This window comes from Zonotrichia albicollis, unplaced genomic scaffold (genome assembly GCF_047830755.1).
Source record: "Zonotrichia albicollis isolate bZonAlb1 unplaced genomic scaffold, bZonAlb1.hap1 Scaffold_90, whole genome shotgun sequence".
Lineage (NCBI taxonomy): Eukaryota > Metazoa > Chordata > Aves > Passeriformes > Passerellidae > Zonotrichia > Zonotrichia albicollis.
This window is the reverse complement of record NW_027428463.1, coordinates 139,824-163,345: the sequence shown is the minus strand read 5'-3', so window position 1 is coordinate 163,345 and position 23,522 is coordinate 139,824. Positions and strand designations below refer to the sequence as shown.

General features: G+C 38.7%; 1 protein-coding gene across 12 annotated transcripts in view; it reads right to left on the bottom strand.

The window, feature by feature from the left end:
* LOC141728107 (N(6)-adenine-specific methyltransferase METTL4-like) overlaps positions 1-23,522 on the bottom strand; it is a 52,643-nt gene that overhangs the window by 7,630 nt on the left and 21,491 nt on the right. For 2 of the 12 annotated variants that reach the window (XR_012578799.1, XR_012578804.1), the window contains 2 exons: positions 9,663-9,780; positions 4,266-4,332 (listed from right to left, as the gene is read on the bottom strand). The exons of 2 other annotated variants lie outside the window; for them this stretch is intronic. The gene's annotated coding sequence lies outside the window, so the exon portion shown is untranslated. Of the gene's footprint in view, positions 1-371; positions 553-4,265; positions 4,333-6,903; positions 8,145-8,219; positions 9,781-23,522 lie in introns of those variants that run through there. 8 more of the 12 variants (XR_012578800.1, XR_012578805.1, XR_012578796.1 and 5 more) reach the window with 5 other exon arrangements.

Here is a 23,522-nt window from a genome sequence, read left to right as displayed (position 1 = left end):
TTTTTTACACACTCAAGAAAAGCATGCAGATGTTACCACAGAGCCATGAAAATATTTCACTATTTTAAGGGGTTAATGGAAGGCAAAACAAAGCAGCTGTAACTTTAAATCCTGATAATTTAAAAGATGTTGCTCTGTCATTATTACAACTCATAAAAAATGTATTGTTACCATAACAACCACCTCATCACATGTGAGACTGCCTGCAAAACTCAAGCTTTCTTTAATCAGACAGACACATGGGCCCAACCCTGAAAATATTTCACTGATACATTCATGACATTTACTCTCTTGTAAAATGAACTTTAATGCACACAATGATTTTTTAACAATCATTATTGTAAGGAAAAAAAAAACCCACACACGATTACCAGAAGGCTCAAACAGATTCTGCTTCTCCTCCTAGGAATAGGGTCGATGAATGCATTCAGTGTACATTCTCTTCGTTGCCATCATTTTCCTGGGGGTGCACCATGTATCATTTGAGTAACGCTGCACATAAATCCCAGATGGTGGCAGGACTTGCAAATGATCTAACGTGGCAGTCCCTACCTACATGCAAGGATTCATTGAAGAGAATTGCATTTTAATGGCAGTAGAACGTGCACCACCTGGCTCCATCTGATAAAAAGCCCACACAAAAGAGCAACCACATTTCCCATCCTGTAGGCCTGAGAGTGGTGGCTGAGTACAGGACCTGCTGCTAAAGTTGAAACATGGAGCTGGCTGGAAGGATGGCCATCCAGAGGGATGGGCAGCACGTCCCCATGCGCTGTGGCAGGCCATTCCACAGCTGCTGTGCAGCACAGGTGTCTGGTGAGACAGACAGCAGTGCATTCACACTGCTCCTGGCTGCCCAAAAGTCATCTCTGCAGCAGCAGCCGCCTCACTCCTGTCCCAGACCTCCACAGGAGCAGATTCCTCCTTGGGCTGAAGCCCTCAGCCTGAATGAGCCAGCATCAAGGGAGTTACACCTGAAGTCCCATTCCCAGGGGAGCCTAATCTCCAAATTAATAGGTATCTGGGGACGTTGGCTGAGCTTAGAACAAAAATTTCGGCTTTGATTAAGCAGGGCTTAAGTTACACCCTCCAAATTTTAGTTTCCACAAACTGAAGTTTTCCTACAAAATCTTATTTTCTTGGATTTTTGTCAGTCAGTTCTCCTCTGCCACACAAATGATGTTTAATGTGCTACATTTGATTAAAAATGTAATAAATATATCCTTTCTTTCCATATGGGTATTTTCTTCAAGTTTTGCTAACTTTCAATCTTAATTGTTCTTAAGTGATGTTCAACAAGTAAATGCATACCTTTTTAACATATCCTCTTGTTTAATCATGGTTTAATCTGATTTTCTGCTTCAGATTTTAGGGGTCAAAGTACTTGGTTCAAATCCTAGAGCAAACTTGTTTTCTGTGCTTCCTTTGCTTTGTGTTTCCTGATTTTTTTTCCAGGTTGTCCCTAAACTTGCTCAATGTGCTCATACAGTCACTGGTGCTAAGTGCCCAAACTAGCTGTGTAAGTGGAATGTTGTGCACTTGTCATTATAGCATTCAGGCATCAGCAAATATCCCTCATGAAAAAGGAACAGCCCAGAAATATGTTTCTCCTTCAACTGAAATCCTATTGTATTCTGCTACTACCTTTTTTTCCCCCCATAGTTCCACAGACTGGACTAAATTTACCTGTAAAAAGAGAAGGAAACAAGAAAACAGCACAGAGAATTTATATGGTTCAGAGGAATATGTGCCTAATGTCAGAGAATGGTGGATTAGAGAAACCAGAGGTCTGACTCACTCTGGCAGTTCCTGACTTTCCTCTGTTTTTCTAGAGAAATGCACAAACACTTGGTGAAACGCCAGTCCTTGGCATGCACCTGCCTCACTGATAGCTCCCACACACACTGGGGAGGTGGGGATTACGTTGGGAAAGATTTAAAGGAAAAGAGGAAGAGAAAAAAAGAGGATGATAGGACAAAACCATGAGTGAATCCCGCCCACAGGTTCAGGGAATGGTTAAAGGCATTCTAAGGAAGAAAGATGCAATCCTCAGCCACCAATAAACCATTTCTCTCACGAGCCACTGCTAGAAAACACATGCTGAGTCACGGGCTCTATAAGCAGTAATTTTAGGAGAGATGATTGGATAGTGTGAATGGTCCCTTAAAACACTAATCTGCTTTGGAAATATTTTAGGTCATTCAAGGAATACAGAAAACAATCTTCCCTGAAACCCATCTGTCTGTCCAGACAGCTTTGGACCACAAAGAATTAGTTGTTTATTTTGCTCATATTTCTATTAAAAGGTTATATGTTAAACTTAGTTCTAAGGAGAGGAAAAATAATGGCACTCAGCCTCCATCCCCAAATGAGTCCCTCCTAGAATTGTTTCATGTTAAATGTCGAGACTGTTATGCAATTATATTTCAGATTCACACACAGACGTACTGTACTTGCATATTTAACTATGTTTTCCTGTACAAGACCTGCTTTCTGTCTTTTGGACTGATTCACTGGCTGAAATGTCCCTTCTGGCCACATTTAAAATCTTGATTATAATCCTTGATGAAACAGTGAAGTGAACAATCCTTGTATTTAATCATAATAAATTAAACTAATGAGCTTTCCTGGCAGATTTATTACTTCTCCTATGGATGAAATTCCACTGGCTGATTTTATGCAAGCCAAAGAAAGTCTTATATAAGGGGAGGGAGTGGGGGAAGGGGTGCATAATATTTTACTTGAAAACTGAACATTCCCTATACATTCCTAAGAACAACTAGGTTTGTGATTTTTTCCTTCACACTTGTATGAGAACCAGAGAGGAAGAGTCAAAGACAAAGTTCAGGGACTCAGCAGTGGGATGGAGAGGTGTGGGATAGTGCCAGGAATGGTTTTAGCCAGTAGCAGTCCTATCTGACACAAGGAGATAGGCTTTAGCTCTTTGCCATTGCATTCACGTAGTACAATACAGTGCTTTTGGCAGCACTCTAAAATATATACTACAAAATTGCATGTACTTATCTAAGACTATACATGAAAAAAAGGTAATATTTTCACTTAAATCCAAGAAGATATTGAAGTACTTTTCCTTTTTCATCAGGGAAAGCAGCTTAGGATGGGGTCTGGTCTTGACTCTGCAGAGATTTTTCTCTGTAATACAAAGACAAAGCCTGGATCCTGAGCTGTAAGTAGAATCAGATAGGAGGGCTTTCCTCCTTGAGTTTCCTGGTCCCTTTCAAAAGTAGGCACAAGACAAGAAGTATCCCCCTCTTCACATTTGTCTCAGGGCTGTACTAATGTTGGCTGATAGCAAACCAGAAGAAGACATACCACAGAGTAAGGAGACACATTGTCCAAGAGAGCTGTGACCATGCATGAACTCAGATGGGTGATTGTTAGCAACAGGATTGCAGAAGGTGTAGCAATAAACAACGTTCAGTGCATGAAAGGGCACAAAAATCTCCATATCCAAGTAATAGTAATTTGCCCTTGCAATTCTTTCCCTTCTTTTTCTCCTGACAATCAGATAAAGTGTGGGAGGCCATCTGTCTGCAAGAAGACAATCATGGCTCTGCCATCCCCAGTAGGGTGAACTTAGTCACTACTCAAGGAGAATCACAGGTCTGAGTCAATTACTGCAGATTTCTACACACAACATGCTTGCTTCTTTGCTCCACTCAGATAGAAAACTATTTTTAAATGCAATCCTATGACTTTGTTTTCAGACCTCTTGTAATAAAACAGGAATTGCTTAATGTTTCTAGTTCTGAAATTTTAGTCATTCTTGCACCATCACTTTAGACCATGTAGTGCCGGTCCAAGGACATGGCTAAAATTTGTTGATGTGCCTTTCAAAGACCAGTCAATTTGTAAGCACTTTGTTAAAAGAAATGAAAAATGTTGTTTTCTGTTGCAGATAAAACTTGTTCCAGACACCAGCAGCAAACTCGGGCATCAAAGAATTTCTGGTCCAGTGGAGCCCTCACAAGCCTAATCAATACTTCAATTGGATACTGCCTGGCAGGGCACCATCTCTGTAATAATCTTCTGACTTCCTTCTCATTCTGTGAAATATCAGGTGAGAAAAATTCCCAATCCAGAAACAAACCAAGACACAGAGATATACAGCACAAGCAACAGTGGGAGAGCTGGGCAGCTGCTTCATCGCAGGGTTACAGGCTGCTGGCATTTGACTGACATTCCTACAGCAAAAGACAAACAAGCTCTGGCTACTAACATTCATTTTTCTCTCTCCTGCATACCTCTCTCAGAAGTGGCAAGCCTCTGATAATTGCTTCTGGATTCTCCCCTAAGAAATGGGTAAGTGCACTGTGCAAATGCAAACACAACAGAAAGAGAAGAAATTATATTAAATTCCAGTGTTCTTACTTTCTTCTTGTCTAGGTTAGCTGCTGCTGGGTGAGTATGGATTCAGCATGGTATACATGGAGAATTTAATTAAGGAGGGCCAATGAAAGCAAACCTTTCCCTGCTGCAGGAAGCAGTTATACAGAAAAGTAAATTTTGATTGTTCTTCATTCTTGAACTCTGTTTGATTACATCTGGTAAATATTGTGCCCTAAAGTCATTTAATTATTCAGTTTTTCCACTTTTAAATAATATTAGTGCTGTATGAAAGGTTACCTGGAGGGCCAATTTTAATGGCTGAATACATCCTGAATAAAAATATTCAAAATTATTTCCAAATGTTTACCAACCCCAGCTTTAATAATATTCTTTTACAAGCATAGTTAAATTTCAATGTGTACATCAAACTTCATTCATTTTTCAGATTTAACTGCTGGGCTACTCCAGTTGTGGATTTCTGGATATTTTGGAAACAGGTGGCTGTTAAACTAAGTTCTGGTTGAGAGGACAGTATTAATCAGTATATTGCAATCTGCAAGACACTTAAGACTTGGATCCCGCATTAAATCCAAATCTACCCTCACAAGACACTAATTATGGAAATGCATTCGTATATTTCAGTGATATTAGTTACACATCGGCATCTGCCTCAGACAGACAAATTAAAAAATACTGCTGCAAGTTAAACATGGGGCTCTTAGACACATGGGAAGGGAGATGCAGCACCAGGCTACCACCCTTTGCAGTAGAATTTCATTTCTATGCAGTTATAATTGTTTCAAAGATGATAGATAATTTCCAAATACAATCACAGAATAAAAACAGACAAAAATCAGAAGTTAGCTGAAACCTTTCAGTATAAAAACCTCGTATTTTTACATTGATTAAAGTCTCAGACTGAGCAAGTATTCATTTGGAGTCACTAGACTACACTCTCCATCATTTTACATGCTGCTATGTTGTGCAATAAAAAGTATAGGAAGCACAGCAGTATCTGTCAAAAGTATTGGCAAAAATAAGGCACTCAATTTCAGCAATTTTGCTAGTTATAGTATAAAAAATTGTGCTATTACCCTGCCTATAATAAATAATAATCTTCACAAGGGTTTGAAAAAATTATATTACAGTCATGTGAATTCATAACTCTCAGGATATATAAATGGAGAATAATATCTAAGGTAAGCAAAGCCTTCTGAAGCCTTCCCTTACTAATCACAGTCATGCAGTAAAGACAGTGCAAAGTTCAGCAAAGCCAGCTGGAAGTCTTCTGTGAGCCTCAGGAAGGATTGATCAGACCACGACAAAAGCACTTCAGTCAAACATAAATAGAACTCACATTCATTCAATAATGGTATATCACTAGTTTAAAAGACAAAGAGCTTTTCTATCTTCTAAAAAAAGAACATCTGAGTTGAGAGTGTGATGTAAAAACCCTCACAAGTAGATGAATCAAAATGGATTTTCACCATCTATTGGGTCACACATCTGTAACCCAAGCCCCTTGGTTCCTGATAGATTTAGTGTCTTTTCCAAATCATGAGACACTTTCCTGTTTAAATTGCTGAGGCTTTACTTTTAGCACTGCAACAATAGGGGCGATTCAGGCAGAGGTAACTTTCTTCACAGGAAAGGAGATCTGGTACAGCTTGAACCCATTGCAGAAAGAAAAAAGAAGAAAAAAAAAAGAAAAAAGAAAAAAGAAAAAAGAAAAAAGAAAAAAGAAAAAAGAAAAAAGAAAAAAGAAAAAGGAAAAAGGAAAAAGAAAAAGAAAAAGAAAAAGAAAAAGAAAAAGAAAAAGAAAAAGAAAAAGAAAAAGAAAAAGAAAAAGAAAAAGAAAGAAAAAGAAAAAGAAAAAGAAAAAGAAAAAGAAAAAAGAAAAAGAAAAAGAAAAAGAAAAAGAAAAAGAAAAAGAAAAAGAAAAAGAAAAAGAAAAAGAAAAAGAAAAAGAAAAAGAAAAAGAAAAAAGACTGGCAACAACCATGTAATTTGTCAAAGTGAAAGGCAAATATTTGACAAGGTTAGATAGACTCAGATAGACTTCTCCAAAGGAATAACATGTGCACCCTTACTGGCAGCAGGACTCTGCTGTGATGAATATATCTGTTTCTTCAGGCCTCATGGGAATGTGGACCTGGGATTGGTGGTGCTTGTCTCAAGCTGAGGTGTCACTTGGGCTGGAGATCTGGTTTACAACCACACAAAAACAATCAACCAAACCCACCCAGACAAAAGGGACATGTCTATATTTTTTGTCTCTGAACTGAAATTCTCTGAAGTGACTGGATGTTGATGAGCTTCCTGGTCAAAGAATGGACTTTCCTTGAGGTACCTCTAGTGCCCATTCTGAGCACCACAAGAGATGCTACAGGGAAACAGAAAGTTAAATCTCTGCAGAAGCTCCAGGTTATCAGAACACAATGTGAAATGGTCACAGCCACTTCTTCCTCAGCACACCTTCTCATACCACCCTCTTTCAAAGTAAGGGGGAGAGAAGGAGAATAATCCTCAGCCAGCAGAATTTTTGATGGAAAGTCCATCTGGTTTTGCAGGCATGAGAGAAGACAAAACCTGGATCTCCTGAGGCTAATGACAGTTTGGAAACTACACTCCAAAGTCTTCACTGTGTTAACAATTCATTTCAGGAAATAAAAAATAATAGGGAATGAGGGTGAATGCTGTACTTCACTAGATGAGCAGTCCTGGAAAAGATTCCAAGAACTCCTTCATATATTTGAGAGTGCTACTGGCACCAAAATCATCTTGTTTTACTGTGATATTGCTTTCACCTAGGTGGATAAATGTTCAGCTTCCAATTTCCAAACAAATATCATCTCACTTGTGAGGTTCTTTGTCTTCCAAACAAAGATTTAGCATTTTGAGTTTTTCCTGAAGAATTTCAGCCTGATGGATATTGGCAGTAGAAGGCATGTTACATAATGCATGAAGAAAAAGATGGACACAAGAAGTGTCAGTTTTCCATTTTATACCCTTTCCCCCTGCAGCCTTTGAAACATATTTTATGCAGTTTCTTTATAATTCATACAAATATATAAAGGCTAACCCTTCACATTAGGCTCTCATGAATATACCATGCAAATTCATATGCAAAGCAGATGTAACCCTCAGGCCATTGCCACATGCCCATCTGTAAAAGAGGTACCACTGTGTCAGGCAGCATTTTGTTGTTTCTGGCAATCCCTCTGAATTTAAGTCGGTAATGAAACAAAATGGAACAGACAAAGGCAGTATATTTTACACTCCTTTACACTGGAAGTACAAGTACAGATCAACACACTGTCTCTAACCTTATGGGATTTTTAGCTGTCTCCAGGGTAAATAAATCAGCCTCTACTTTTGTTCCTTCTCTTAAAAATGCCCACAGTTCTGTCAATGATTTGAAAGTAGTGGTGTAGCAAGATATTATCTCAAAAACTGATTCCATATGTACAACAAACATCCTTTATTTCAAACACACATATATTTGCATTGCTTGCTCAGAGCTAGACTGCAACAAAACAAATGGATGATCTCATTCAAGAAAATCTTCTTTCTAATGATACATGTTTTCATCATATATTTTGATAAAGGAAATACCTTATCTTACTAAGAACTGGTCATTACATGAGTGTTAATATGGAACTGAAGTATCTGAAAATGTTTGCTTCAGCATGATCCAAAACCAACTGAAACCACTGGAAAGACTTTCAGTCTTTCCTGAACTTAGTCTTCATCCCTTCCAGGCACCATACACTCTCCTGCATTGATACTCCCACCTAAATAAAGTTGAAATATTTGTGCATCAAAGACAATTAGTCTGAGAAAAGCAAGAACAAAAAATACTTTCAAAGAACAGTTTCTACTAAAAATTTAATATCAGTATTTTACCACTAGGCTAAAACAGCATAATACAACCATGAATGTTGACATAAGACATGCATTAAAATCTTAATTAAAGTGCATTCTGCATAACAGCAAGTCTTGGCAGTGCAAGCCATCTACAAAACACTATGAATTGCATTTGAAATTTGAAGAGTGTGTGGAATTCTTTTTAAAAAAAATACATCATTTTTCTCAAGAGACAAGGAAGTTTAATAGCATTAAAATTGCCATGCACTTTAAGTTTGCCTGAAATTACACACATATCATACAATTTGGTACTTATAAATGTTATTATTTATCTTACCCAAATCTATCGTGCTATCTAGGCTGAGGTCCCAGTAAACTGATGTTTTTGCAGAAGGGCTTAACACTTAACGCTCTGATCCAACAAATTCCCTCCACCATAATCTCTTTGGAATTCATAATTTATTATACTTAATAAGACTTCTAACATGCAGAAAATTAGACAAGTCGTTATGTCTACAAAGGATCACTTCCTGCCAGGCAAAACTAAGAAAGCAGCAGACACTCAGTAGAGGGATGGATGATCGCTCAGGCTCAGACAAACAGCTCAATTTTTTTTTAATGTATGAATTAATCATCTCCAGTTACCTCTTATGAAGCCATTGCTGCTTAGTTTTTACATATAACTGTATGACTCAAATCTTTATATTCAAGTGTTGCACATCTGTCAATTAGCATTAATGTGATACAAGGCTCTCTATTTTAGGCTTTATGCGAGCTTAAAGTAGTTAATTTCCTCTCAGGTGCTCCTAAGCATTGAGCTTAACTTCAAAACACTTCTCTCTCTTAAAACTTCATTTATCTCTTTGTCAGCAGAAATTCTGTTTCTTTTAAACAAATACTGTTGTGTTGACACCATGACAACCAATTTGCACAGCAATAAAAATATCGTCCTTGTCCTCCACTGCTTCTTCCCTTCCTTTGGATCTCACATGCACAGTGCTGGATCAGGACTTAAAGGGTCTTCACCAAAAGAGACCACCCCAGACATCGTTCCTGGGGAACATCAACTGGTTCAAATTAAAGGCTTAGATTCAGACTGACACTCAGAAAACTGCTCTTGCTTGAGCCAATTCATCTCCATAACACAGAGGAGGAAGTGGCCCTTGCCATGTAAGAAGGGCTATTGCACCCTTGTGAGGAAGCCATTGTGCTGTCTGTGCTTGGTTATGGTTTTATTTTAGAGGGAAGCATACTCAGTAAACCTGGTAAAAGGAAGCTATGAGAAAAATGGGAAGATGCTAAACCAGGGTTGAGGTCAGCAAAAAACAGATGCCAGTGTAAGAAGGTGAGCCATATTCAGAAATAATAGGATATGAGTTTACACTAGGGAAACCAAGTGTGGTAGGATTGCACGTGGAGACAAGATTCTGGTGTGAGGATCTTACATTTTCAGCCCTTTCTTTTCTCCAGAGATTAATTTTCAGGGTCTGATGTGGTTTCCACTTTTCCATTCCTATATAACAGATCTTGGTTTCACTTCCTTAGGCTATGGGACCAATCAATCTGAAAGGAGAAAAATGGGAGATGAAAATGCTGTTTACCCACGTTTACCCACATTTACAGCTAAATATTTGCTCAGAACTGCCCATTCTTTCCTAAGGGGACTTTGGAGGAAGAGACTGGAAACAAGATACAACAAGACTCATCTTGTTTTTTTTCAGCCTCTAACACTGCTCCAAGATAGGAAAAGCAGAATGTGGGAATGTGCAGAATTAGGGAAGACCTATTGAGCCACCAGCTTTTGTGACCAGCATGGAATCAGTGTTAGCTGTTTTTTCCTTTGGGGCTGAAGGACGGGATTTAGCATCTGGAATGATTTTTTTGTGCTATGGTTTCTTTAACTGCTGCCTTTGCAATGTACCAAAGAAGCCAATGCTTCTTGAGATTTCCTCTGCATTTACCTTTTCTCATTAGAATTTATTTTAATAATCACACATTACTCCAGAGCAGCAAAAACGTGCCCTTGTTTCTGTCAGAAACATTGCACTTGGTATGCAAAGTTGTTTTTAATCTTCAGATTGGTCTGCATACGTATAGATAGCGCCTTACAGCACTGTTTTTGCAGATTTAATGGGGAAAATGTACGTACTGGGGCAAAGTAATTGGATTTCGGCTGAGAAGCTGCATTTGAATGAAATCAATAAAGATTCTGTCATCTAATATTTTAAGTTTGGTACAATGTGTATACTGCAGGTCAGTGTAAATTCATTAAAAAGATCAATGCGATGAAATTTGTCTTGGGTGCCTTGAAATATCCTAGGGTGACTTGAGAGGAAGTTGCCAAGGAAACAAGAGATGCAACTCAGAGAAATATTTAGGTGTTTTAACTTGATGTCTGAATTCTACTGAGTTTCTGAGATAGTATAATATAGGAAGTTGTCATGGAAACAAAATTCAACAAGTGGTTAATGAAGAGCCAGGCCAGGCAATTCCTGCAGGTGGCTGTGTCAAACAGTTTGGACCAGAACATCCTTAAAAAATGAGAACTCTCCACAGGTCCTTGGTTGTTGGTTTTCACAGCAAACAAGAAGAGGAAATTATGCTTAGGCACCAAAATGGTAGATACATTCTCAAAACTGCTAACAGACAGACATCTTTATAGATATGTTAATTTTTGATGATATAAACCATAACTCCTTAACCAGCATCTAGAAGCTCTCCTACAGGTAGTCAACCTGCTTTAAAGTTCAGATATAATTCTCTTGTATTATTGTCCATATTAAATGAAACATTTTAATTAAAAATACTTTTAAAACTCAATTTGTATCTTAATTGATGCCTCTTCCAAAGGCTTTTTGTTTGACATGATGTTTTGGTTTTGCTCTTTTACCCTAGGTTTAGCCTCATGTGTACTTTTCTTCAATAGTAAATCCTTGCCAAACTTATTTTAATTTCTGTAATAGAACATAACAGTCATTTTCCAGGATCATGCAAGCATCAATATTTTTCTTCCTTTATTATTCCATTTCAGCCTCTCAATTTCCTGTCTCATTAGGTCTGAGGCATTTGTTAGCATGTGTACAGTGCTTTAGGGCCTCAGCACTGAAAACCCATAACTTCCTATCAAATTCAAAGGAGAAATCTAAGAACACATACAGTAGCATGCAATCCATATTCTTTTTTAATGCATTGAGGAAACCATGGCATTGGCAGTCTCAAGGAGATTAGCTGATACAGGCTCCATAACTAAACATGCAGAAGGCATTTCATTCTGTTATACACAGAAATAAATATATATACATTCTGTTCTATGCAGACAGACCACACCTAATGAATAGATAAGATAGAAAGGTAATCTAAATACTTCTGCATGGAAACTCCTTTCACAAAGTTACTTAAAATTCACAATAATTTTATTTCCTCAATGGAATACCCTCAAATAGTTGTTCCTGGGAAGTATTTCATATCTAACACTCATACTAAGAACATAATACTATTTCATTTGCTAAAAAGGCTCCTGACCATGATGTTTTAGTTTCAGTCTGTCATTTGTTAAATATAAGGCTTTTTGAGACTTTTCACAAACATTTTTGTCTGCCTTGAACAGCAAGGGATTAAGATGCCAAGTACTGGATGACAATATTTGTAGCTACCTCACTATTTTCAGTTATAGCTACAATTGTGAAATTTACATTATGTCATTTCTGCCAGCTACACACACACACACACACACACACACACACACAGACACAAGTGGGACATTTTGAAGCATATCTGTGCTTGCATTGGAATGAAGTTAAATAAAGTTTGTGTCATGTGCTTGGCTATATGCCTTTAATGAGGTTTAGCTTTTTCATGAACACAGAAAAATCTTCTCTTTGATCCCTCCACCTCCTCCTCACCACTGTACCACAAGGGTGACAAATGTTGGTGAAGCATCCACACATCTGTGGTCCTGTCTCCCTCTGCCTGCTGCCCCAGGTTGTTCCTCATTTAGTGCAGCTGCACTGATGGTGAACAGGAGAAAAAATAGGAAATCCTACCCAAAAATTCAACATTTCTAGCTCAGCAAAACCCTTCCAATTTGTTATAAGATTTTTGGGAGGTTTTTTTGACTTAAAGAAAGGGAACGTAAGATGGAATATTGCTTTCAAATCTGTCTTCACATGAGCTTCACAAGGTCCAGATGGATGCTTGGATAGAAGAAAAAAGAGAATCAAACTTTCACAATCTCAATGAAATTGTGGAAATATCAGCACTTCCCCATTCCTCTGAATAAAGATTTCCAGGAAAATTTCAGCTTTTATGTAAGTTTCTGGACTTCATGGTCATGTAGAAAAGTGCTTAAAAGGTTTAGAAAGAGAGGACGATAGGCTAAGCCTTGTATAGGATTTTTTGTATGCTTTTTTTAACATCTACACATTATTGAGAGGCTGAAAGCATGATACATGAATGATTGGCAGTGGTCAATTATCAAGACTCCAAATGTAAACCATATTTAACATGAATGCATGCCCTTGGAAACCACACACAATCTCTTTTACCATCAATCCTTCCAGTAGAAAATCAAAATAGAAGTAGGATTTTACCAAGCACCAGATGACATCCCTGAGCTGTGAAGGGTACAGTAAGATAAAGAAAGGAAAAATAATTCATTGTCATTCCCAACATAGTAGTTAAGCCTACCTTGCCCTTAAATGTATTTCGCAAACTGTATGATTCCGTAATTGTACAGCTTTGTGCTAAAGATAATACAATAACCTTGAATTGTGCTTCATAGCAACACAATCAATTAACTACTTATATGGACAAACACTTGAATATATTGCATTGTGTCTGGATGCTCCATTACACTTCTCTTGCAGACTGCATTCAATTAACTCAAGGCTGCTGCAAGTTCCTGACCATGCTGCAGAATAAAATCCTTCAGTGAAAGGGTGTTTGCCCTTTGTGTGTCAAGATATTCAAACTTTAAACTTGAATGAGTCCTCTGAAAGTTTAATTGAAACACTATTAGTGCTAGAAAGTCTCTTTTTAAGGCCTGTTGCAGTTTAAGGCAGCTGAGGAAGCAAATCTGACTCTGGCTCACTGCTCATTGCCCAAAGATGATGTAGTCAGCTGGATAAAGGCAAAAATGCATCTTTCTTTGCTATGCAGTCAAATGCCATATGTTCTCTGGATTTTATTTTTTTAATAGCTTTTATTAGAATTTATCAACTTCTTGAGATCCTAGGTAAAGGGGTATGGGAATTAAGAACCTTAAATTTAGGTGGTTTTTAATCTTCTCTACTATTTGTATTAGCTTACAAGAAAAAAGGTGCTATGGGAATCCTGGGATACAAAGTTATGCTATTTTATTAATCATCTGTCCATTTTAAATGCCCACATAGGCCAGCATTTATGTAAGAATCATCGGCATCACTGGGTTTCTTGTATTCTTTGTAATGACCAGTGCTACTATGTTCAGTCAGGGGTAACAAATTATACTTTACCTAACTAATACAATTATAATTTCACATTTTGACTACTCACATAAAGCAATTTGCATCCCATACACAAATTTAATGCTTGCACCTGTGAAATTGGCAGCAGTTCTATAAAGAAAACTGATTCCTTATGAATGATTTTTCAAACTGTAAATGTGAAAACTCAACCTTAAAAAAATTCAACAGTCCTTTTTCCATTAATGTAACTTTCAAAATTAATAGGTCTGTGAGCTTTTTATTCTTGAAAAACATAGTGGAGAGAGGCCAGAGCTGTCTTCCCAGGAGAAGTCTGTTAAATAATAAATATAAACCCCAATAACTTTCAGGCACTTCAAACCAGGCACAAAATACAGAAAATGCTCAGCAGTTAGTCAGTAGATCAGAACCAGGGATTCTAGTAATTTTTATTCACTGGCGCAACTCAGGGCAGTTTGTCTCTCACTGAACTGCTGTTTACACGAAGCATCCGCACCAGAAGAACATTTTAAACATCTTGTGTATGGAACTTCCCACTAGGAAACAGCTGGTGATATGGCAATTTAACAAAAATAAATTAAATCTATACATGACCTTCTCAAAGGCAGAGCAGTTTGCCAGTGTTTTGGGGAAAATTCTCCTGTTGATTACATCCTCTTTCACAAATTTTCAGGTCTCTTCTGATCTGCAGACCCTCCCTGCATCTTCAAAGTAAGGACTCATGGGTAAATTGAAGCCTGTGGCCAATTGACCTGGCAGGGACTGAGCAAGAAAATCCACATCAAAGGGTACAGGGAATCCAGTCAGCCCCTTGCTCAGCATCAAGGCAGGAGTCATGCACTGTAGGATGTGACTCGTGCCCAGGATGTGAAAGCCAAGCCTCTGGCAAAGCTGGTGTGGTCTGCTCTCAGTGAACGATGACAGGACAGAGGACAGAGATAAGGCTGCTAAATGCCAGTTGTCCCTTGCTGGGGGGCTGCAGCATCTGGGGTGGACACCTCCAGCAGTGAAACCTGCTTCTCCTCCATCGGAGAAACTAGACCACCTGCTATCAAACACATCTGGTGCAGGGTCTGCTCACCCTGACTGTGGCATCCTTCGTTCCAGGTGGAGAAATCCTGACCTCTTTCTTTCTTGCCCAGCACTTTTCAGCCATTCCCTGCACTGGACAGAACTGCATTGCTGAATTGGGCCACCTCTCAGCAGCGACCTTGACTTTAGACTGTGCCCCTCACTGGGCAAGCAAAGATCTGTTCAGAGCTCACATAAGCACAGGTGAAAAGTTGAAGTGTGCTACTGACAGAGAGATTTTTACTAAAATGTATGTGAGAGCCTGAGTTAGCCTGTGGTGAAAACATGGTCTCAGTCTAGATACTCCATCACAAGAATGACAGATCCAAAGTGCACCAATGCACTGTCCTAAATCACACTGTTGCTAGTGCCAGGAAAGGAAAGCAAGTAAAGCAAGGAGGTAAGGACAAAACATGATGAGTGAAAATATGTATGTGTATCCATAAGCATATGTGCCCACCCTACACACACACTACATAACCTAATTGCATTTCCCATGATAACACCTTCAGGAAGACAGTTCAATTTCAGCCATGAAACATAGCCCCATTTTTTGGGGTATGTCAACTGATTTCAATGGGCAGTTTACTAGTTGATAGTTTGAGGCTGAAGGAAAGAGTTTCATTCATTTCACTGAGGGTAATCGTGGTGTGCAAAGGCACTGATTAAAATTATTAACTGAAAGAGGGTCAGAAGTGAGAGAAAATCTCTCTGCCCCTCCTGCCTCTACTCACTTCCTGATCCTCGGCACTGGGTTCCTCAACCTTTGCCACAACTTGATGGTAAATAGTCTGGGCTAAAATTAGGTATATAGGAAAGGGTAGGTGTTACCATCTGGTGCATGTTGTTAATTCTTGATGGCCCGATAACATCTATTTTTGATGTTCTTTATTAGCTTTCAGGGGAGGAGAACACAGGGATGGGGCTCTAGTGCCACCATCAGTGGTTTGCAGTATTTTCTGCTTTTCTTCAGTTAACAGCCACCTCTGTCACAGCAAAGGAGTTTAAGAACACGCTAGGTAAGACAAGTGACCATGACAATATTTGAGATATTAGCCTTAATTTCAGTGCTTTGAAATCACCACTGCTTTTTCTCAACTGGTTCTGAACTCTCCGTTTTCATTCTCCACCTACAATCATGCTCCCAAAGATGGAGTAAATGAGCCAGATAAGAGACTTAGCACACATAAATCTCAGCCTCTTAGTAGGTAGTAAGCATGTAAGTGATGGTTCTTTAAAGACAACAGCTGAAGGCCTGAGCTGCCTTTTTGATCTTTTACATTATACATGGCTAAGTATTTTGCATCATGCTCAGCTAAGCACACTGCAAACAAAACCTGGGAAGAGAAAATAACTCAGAAATTAACTCAGACCTCTCAAACTAAAGAGAATCTTCATCATAGGTCAAATTTTCAAGTGAAAAGTTCATTAAATATTTTAAAGGTTAAAAGAGGCTACCTTTTTAATACAAGCTTGGCATGCATTACAAGTTTTCACCTGGAATCCTAAGCTTTATACTGACCCATTACTTTGGAATTCCAGCTTTATGTAGACTTACTCTCATCTTGCACATCCTCATAAAAACTCCTTCATTGCATGCTACCAGTCATCTCTTCCTAGAGCTCATGTTGGTCATACTCAGTAATTATCATTCTTCTCCAAGGTGACAGAGATTCACTATGACACCAGCTGTGACAATTAAGTGCCTCATCCTCTAATGAACCAGATGATGCAGCAGTCTAGCTCTCAATCCATTGAGCTGCCATCCTGGCTGGGTGCCTCTGCCATCTTGACCTGTCTGCCCAAAGCCCTTCCTGAGAAAGCTTGGCTGTGTTCTTCCAAGTGCATGAAAAAGCCAACAAGCCAAGCACCGCTTTCAGGACTGGCAAGTATATTTGTTTTCAGCATCTCTGCGGTGAGTCAGTGAGACAGATGTACTCTGGAGGGCTAGCAAAGTCACATTGCCTTTTTATGAATAGCTGAGATATTCAAAACTGCAAAACAGCTTCCCAGAGGAGGCAAATGCACCCCAGCCTGAGTCGGCTTAGGCCCTCCTGGAAGGCTCAGTGTCTGGAAACATTAAGAAGTAAGAAATATCAACAGCAACTGTAAATGTCAGCAAAGAGAGTTACTACTCACAAGTGATACATTAAAGATCCCCATCCAGTGGGAAAACTGTATCTGATATTAAGCTCTCCCCAGACATAGAGCTTTGCTACAGAAAGATGGAATACTTGCAACTGAAATAGATAAATGCTCTGGCTGCTTTTAGAAAGCCTCCTGAATTATGTGCCTTTTTCAGTCTAAAGAGATTTATAGCTCAACATGAGCAGGCTCTACTAGAACAATCAGAAAAAAGGGAATGTCTGCAGGTGACAGTGTTACCCAACTCCAGCACACCATGTGACCTAGAAGCAAGAATTGTTAGATACTTAGCTCAATATTTCTAAAATTGTGGTCTGTGATGTTTCTAAGGGTCAATAAAAGATACAAAAGAAGTTTACAATGTTAAATATCAGGAGCAGCTGCAGTTCATTTCTAAAGGAGGTGGGTTTTGGATGTGGATTATAACACGAGGCTGCAATGTTCACAAGATGAGGAACTCATACACCCTCAGCTGCCACCAGCAGCTCAGTTCCTTCAAGGTAAAGCATTAATTAAAATCACATGTAGCTGGCAATTATAGTCTGGTTTGGTACCCCTGTAAGACATGGAAGGAGCTATGTCTGATGCAGTGAGTAAAAGTGTTGGGATTACATGGAAAAAATGAGTCAAAAAATAGTCACAGATGGTTTAGAAAATACTACGCCTGACTTATAGGGAGCTATCTGTTGTTTTCTAGTCTGAATAAGCTGAGAAATTCACAGAAAGGATGATCAGTGATGAGAAAAGTGGACACCAGAAGCTGTCAGGCAAAGGCTTTGTTTGTGTAATGTAGCAGCATTTCATCAGCTTCCAAGAAAATTCACAAGTTCATTCCAGTTGAGGACCATCACATGCGTTGCTGCTATGAAGAAATGAAAGAAAAAAGGTCTTGCAAATATGAAACTATCACCTATAGTACCCACTGAGAGAAAAACTAAATAGTTGTATCCCTAAATCTTATTCACATACCCCTTCTCTCACAAACAGACACGCAGAGTATGCAGAAGAATAAGGACTGCTTGCTAATCCCTGGCTGTTGCAAAGGAAGATAAGTAATCCTCTGTAATCAAATCTGTATGAAGCCTCCGTTTCTTCATAATAAAGCATTCATGTTACAGATGCCCTGCCAGATTTTACCATCTTGCCTTTATATTGATTCTTAAATAGGAAAGCTATCATACTTCTGACTGCTTCTCATAAGGAGACTAATTAGATTATTTCATCATCTGGTTCATCAAAGAAGGAAATACTTAAGTGTCACAGCTGGTCTCAAACTAAATATCTAGTACCAAGATTTCAAGTGAAAATTATTACATCTTCATTGGGTAAGCATTTCATAAATGGCTAGTAAAAAATTATGAAGATAACAGATATAATCTCACATCTTTGGGCTGCAAAGGGAGTCAACTCTGCAAATGCATTTGGATTTATTTTCTCTTGCTTTTGCTAGTACTATCATCAAAGAGATTTTGTATAATGAAGAGATCTGAAAAGCTGAGAGAGCTATTTAGATTTCTGGCAAAGATTTATGACTGAGAATTAAAAACTCTGAGGCAACATCTTCATTTGAAGTGAATCTCTTGTTATTGATGCAACCTTTCCAATCAGAGTACTCACCACGATGGAAAGATAAACTACAAAAAAGCACATCCATCCCCCTTGCAAAGGAGCCATCCCACAGCTCAATCACTATTCACTGCCCATCATTCCTTTCTGAATTTGTAAAAGATCTTCCTCTTTTGCACACACTGTGTACATTCAGCAAATCCTCCTGTAAAGAAACTCGTGTGACAAAGCCACAACTTTGTTGTGCTTCACCTTCTATATATACACAGAGGAAAAGGCAAACTACTCATGTGAAAGAAGAGTTTGTTACCACAGTGATTTGGAGTGAAATGGCCACCTATCACCAGCAGACACTTAGGAAAAGGCCTAGACTTCACAGGGCTACTTAAGACCTCAAAAAGAGCAATGTGATAGTAGGCAAATAATTTCCTTGTAAGAGTGTTCTCATGAAAATCATATGTAAAAGTGGAGTCTTCATATTATATCAAAACCTCAGTAACTTTGTTATGGGATAATATAATCCTATTTCTCTTACAGACCTATAATGTCATTATGTAAATGGCTATACAAAGCCATGATTGTATCAACTAAATGAAATTGTTGTGTAAGACAGTTGCCAGCCTCTGCAAATGAGGCTTTTCAGCACTGTAATACCAGAAAGTTTCCTCCTATAATGCTAGAGGTAATATTAACATTGTTGATTCCTGTGGCATTTTTTACTTTGAGGTTTATCACAATTAACCTTGAAGAGCACAGGACCAAAAAAATAATAAATCTGTGGAAGTTGCATCATGCAGTGAAATTTGTAATAATATTTAGACTCCTCTTATGTTCTACACTCCCTTGACTTTATTAGAAATTTAGAAATCCTCATAAATTTGCTGGCCAGTTTACTTGGTCAAAAATAGCTCCTTATAATCTAAACTCTCTTGGGTACTTTAAAAAAATTAGGCTGTAGGCCTCATAAAAATTTTCAGCTGAAGTTTTGACTGGGTCACTTTGATGTGGAAAAATGTAATTCTTATGTCATAACTATCTTTTTGAAGTTATATGAACCAATAGATGAACCATGAACCTCAGAAAAGGACACATACTTTCTTTCTGAACTCAGCCTAATTTTTGGAGTGCAGAGTAACGGAAGATGCAAATCGTTTAAGACACACAAGCAATAGTTTGAGGGCAGTAAAAGTGCCATAAGAATATTTCCAATTAGCTGTCTCCTGAATTAATGGCATAAAGCTGTTACAAGACAGTGCTATTAAATAAACTGGCAAAATTTTGCGACAAACTTCAGTTAATGATCCTGTAAAATCATGACCCTCGATGCAGATATTTTTAGCCTATTACATCATTAGCTATTCTTAAATTTCTAACTTATCTCTGCCTTTGTGCTGGTTTTACTTTGAATGCATTTCATTTTCTACATAGTAGTCAGTGCGCAGCCATACTTTATGCTGAAAAAAAGGCCACACATGAAGTTCAGATTTTTGTACAATTCTGCAGCTGACCTGTAACCAGCAGTGTGCAACGTCTGCTGTGCTAAAAATGCTGGCCAGGGGACTGCACCCACTCTCCTGGGTTGAAAAATGTCTCCATCTCCAAAAAGGCAAAGAGATAGATCTTTACAATAAAGTCTCAAACATGTGAATGAGCTTGTCCACAGTAATGGTTTAGAGAACCATGAGCACTCCCATGGCACTAGCTGTGAAGTGTCCAGTATTCATTATTCCACTGCCTTTTGGGCACTGTTTTCCACTTTGTTTTCTCCTCTTTACAGACCCTCATTTTCTCATCTCAAAACTGTGTGTTACAGAAATACCCTTTAAGGAAGGACACAGAAGGGTAAAAAGAGATCTAAGATACCCCAAAGTGACTATTCCAGCAATCCCAGGTGCTTAAAGGACTGTAGGCTCCACAGTCTGAGGCAAATGGAGGCAATATTACAGACAAAATGAGAATGTATGACCTCCTTCTCCCTCAGCAGAAGTTATTGTTTGGGTTTTACACAAGAAAAGGAAAACTGAATATGCGTGCCTGACATCAAACCAGTCATAAGCAATACTGCTATTTTACTTTAACACAATTTACTTACTGACATGGGAAAAAGGAAGACATGCCACTGCATATTGAACAATAGCAGAGAAAAATCTTACTCAAATATTTGCCTTCACAGCATTTTAGTAGTAGTATTTCGTGGTAATCACATATCCTCTGAACAGAGAGAGACATAATTCTCTCCCAGGATTTTCCTGGGAAGCTGTGAGAAGGCTCAGAGAAAACAATTCTTATCTCTACTTGCTGCACCTGTTGTTATGCACCTGTGGAATGTGTTACAGAGATTATTTACCAAAGAGTGATTTCTTAATTGGACTCTGGTGATGGTGTTTGGATTGATGACCAATGAGGTCAAAGCTGTATTGGACTGCTTGGCATGGGCAATGGGTTTTTCATATAGTACAGGAGAGTGTAGCAAGAATAAAGTGATTGATCAGCCTTCTGCAACCATGGAGTCAATGCTCATCATTCCCCAGTGGGGACTGCTGCTACTACAGTATTTTAACCATGAATACTATCTCCCTAGCAGATCTGAAAAAGTCTCCTGAATTCTGTCAGGGCTATCATTTCCATAAAGGTCATCAAATGAGGCCTTACTTTCTTGTTTTGTTATCAAACAGGTAGCACCAGAGAAGTGATAAATAAACATTCCCTTGTAGATAGTACTCCTGCTATGGTACTGTTGTTGTCCTTTTTTACTTACAAGTTAGGCAACACAACAGAGAAATCACAAATCACACCTTTCTCTCATGTGGCTTGCACATTTTTATGTTCTTGTGGCAGCAGCCAATTTTGCTATTGCCACAACTTCCCATCCTCCAGCTAACGTTTACTAAGTAGCCCCTCATTCCCCCCTAATCACCAGATGTGGTGTTCATGTTTCCAGTCCCATACCACACAGGATTCATGTTTCCAATCCCGTGCCACACTCTGTTATCTACAGATGTTTGTGGAAACAGATAACAAAAAAATAAATTCAAATCATGCAATTCTACAGACAAGCCTTCCTGACAGTTAAAAGAAATCTACAGGCACCTCCAGTAAAAAATATTTCACAAAATAAAGTTACTAATGTGTAAACGAATATTAGATTGAAGAAAACCAGTTGAGAAATAGAGAAGGAGGAAGGAAAAACTAAGCACCAAAAAACAGAGCTTATGGAAAGTCAAACTTACTTTGTTGTAAGCAAATGCAAATTACTAACTGAAATATAAAAATGGTCTGAAACAAGTAATGGAAATTTCAGATTTTTCTCATCACAGGGAAAGTATGAAAGATGATGCATTTCTTAAGAAAGCATTGTGATTGCAGTGTCAAGACCTCAGTGTCAACAGTGCCTCCCAGCCCTCCTTTTCATAAGACAGGTAGCTAAAAAGCCAAAAAGCCAGAAGGGAGGACCACTACAGAGCTCTGCCTGCAGTTTGGCAGTCAGAGTACTTCCAAGAAAGCCTGGATGTCTTGAGACCAGAAGAATTTTGAATCTCAGCCCTCAGAGCATGGCCCATAACTCTCTAACCCCAAAACAGCCCATGTGCAGGCTCAGACCCAGAGCTGAAAGCCCAGGCTCTGCGGCACATCAAGAGTTCAGCAGGTTAAATAAAAAATGTTGGCGAGTAAAAAGCAACCTTCTTTAGAAAATTTTCAGTCTACTTGAAGAACAACCCTGACAAGAAGGTGATAACCTCAACTCCTTTATGCCAGGAAGGAAAGTCCTCAAAGCTAGGCCCAGCAAAGTGACCTAGCCCCATTAGAACAGCTCTGATGTCATTTTAGTGATGTCAAGGCACATTGAAGCTGCCAAAGAACCCACAGAACCATGCACCTGCCCAACCCCCTGCAGGCTTCCCATGCTTCTGAGATGTGGCCAGGGTTATGGGAACACACCTGGGCAGCTGCTATGCCGTTCACTTATCAGTGACAATGTTACGCTTCCAGAAGATTACAAAGCAAAAATAGATCCATTAAACAGCCCCCAAGCAAGCTTTCAAACCATGCATGGTATTGGGACATCTCTAACCAAATAAATAGTACCTTTTCCCCACAAACTGGTAACCTTAGGACACTGACAAGTAAAAATATGGTGATGTTAAATTTCTAGCAATGCACATACCACTGTTATTCAAAGCACTGCGTACTAGTGATTCGCACTACTCCAACAGGTCAGCTTTGCCTGCACACACACATGCACATACACAATTCTCTCCACAAAAAACTGGCAGACCCAGTCATGGAAACATTGAAGGTCAGGTAGGGGCTGGGTATAGGGCTCTCGGCAACCTGATCTGAACAAAGATGTCCCTGCCCGTTGCAGGGAAGTTGAACTACATGACCTGTAAAGGTCCTTTCCAAATCAAACTATTCTATGAAAAAACCTGCCAGCTGGGACACCACAAGACTTCTTTCAGCAACTGGAACATAGCTTGTGTCCCTTGGCTATTCTCCAGCCCCCTTCCATTCTCCTCCTCTTATGTCCAATCCAAAATAAGCAGTAGGCAAGTCTTTATTGGCATGTTGAGGCTAATGAATGCAATTATCAAGGCAGAGTAGCATTATCTCCTGCAATTTATAGTTGTTTATGTAATTTGGAAATCTATTTTTAAAAGTCAACCCTTTGCTGCTGCTGACACCTATCCAAGCTGAATGCTATGAAGAGGTACGACCTCCTCACTTATCTCACTTCTTTAATAATGTCTAATCTTGCAAAAGAAGTTTTGCTGTTTCCACAGGAGTACATGCCTAGCAATCATTATTCCAAAAACATATCTTACTGATATAATTCTTTTTACTTCACAGAAGTTTAAAAATACAAGTAAAGGTCATATGCTAATTTGACATTTCAAAATCACACTCAAACCTGAAGATTCATAAAAGTTTGATTATGACACTTGATGTACTCCACGTATAGAAAAAGCTTAAAATTACTTCTTTTTGTAATGCAACTGAGTTTTTTTGCAATAACACATAATGTTAAAAGGCTTTAAATAGTAGAGAATACCTAGCCAAAGA